The sequence below is a fragment of the Dendrobium catenatum genome, unplaced genomic scaffold (assembly GCF_001605985.2).
Source record: "Dendrobium catenatum unplaced genomic scaffold, ASM160598v2 original_scaffold_63742, whole genome shotgun sequence".
NCBI classification, from domain to species: Eukaryota; Viridiplantae; Streptophyta; class Magnoliopsida; order Asparagales; family Orchidaceae; genus Dendrobium; species Dendrobium catenatum.
Genome location: NW_021382192.1, coordinates 1 through 428, shown reverse-complemented (window position 1 = coordinate 428; position 428 = coordinate 1). Strand labels below are relative to the sequence as shown.

Genomic DNA, 428 nt, shown 5'->3' with positions numbered 1-428 from the left:
TCATACGCAAAAAGCCTTTGTAGTTATTTATAGGCATGATTCCTGGAACAATTGGGCAAGTTATCCCAATTTGACGGCAGTCACTGACAAACTTGAGGAAAATGTCAGTATCGTAAAATAACTGAGTGATTATCAGATCTGCACCGGCATCCACCTGTCAAGCATAAAATATCCAGCACAATATCACTAAAATGCCAAGGGAAGGGGAAAAAAAAAGACATGGAAGTATATTTATAAATAGATTACAGAAAATGAAGCTGACAAAATGTAACTGCTAACATGATAACTTCTTTAAATAAGTCATAAACACGCATAATCACCAAGCAGAATAAGTCATATATAAAGTATCGGAGGATACCTTTTTCTTTAAATAAGCAAGGTCATTACTGTAAGCTTCCAAAGTAGCACCTCCTTCTTGGATCATATCA

At 35.3% G+C, this 428-nt stretch overlaps 1 long non-coding RNA gene across 1 annotated transcript; it reads right to left on the bottom strand.

Annotated features, from left to right (window-relative positions):
* Nucleotides 1-30: 30 nt before the first annotated feature.
* On the bottom strand, nucleotides 31-428 carry LOC114578525. The gene is made up of 2 exons (XR_003699531.1): nucleotides 359-428; nucleotides 31-154 (listed from the first exon to the last, which is right to left on the bottom strand). It is a non-coding gene; the product is annotated as an uncharacterized LOC114578525 (long non-coding RNA).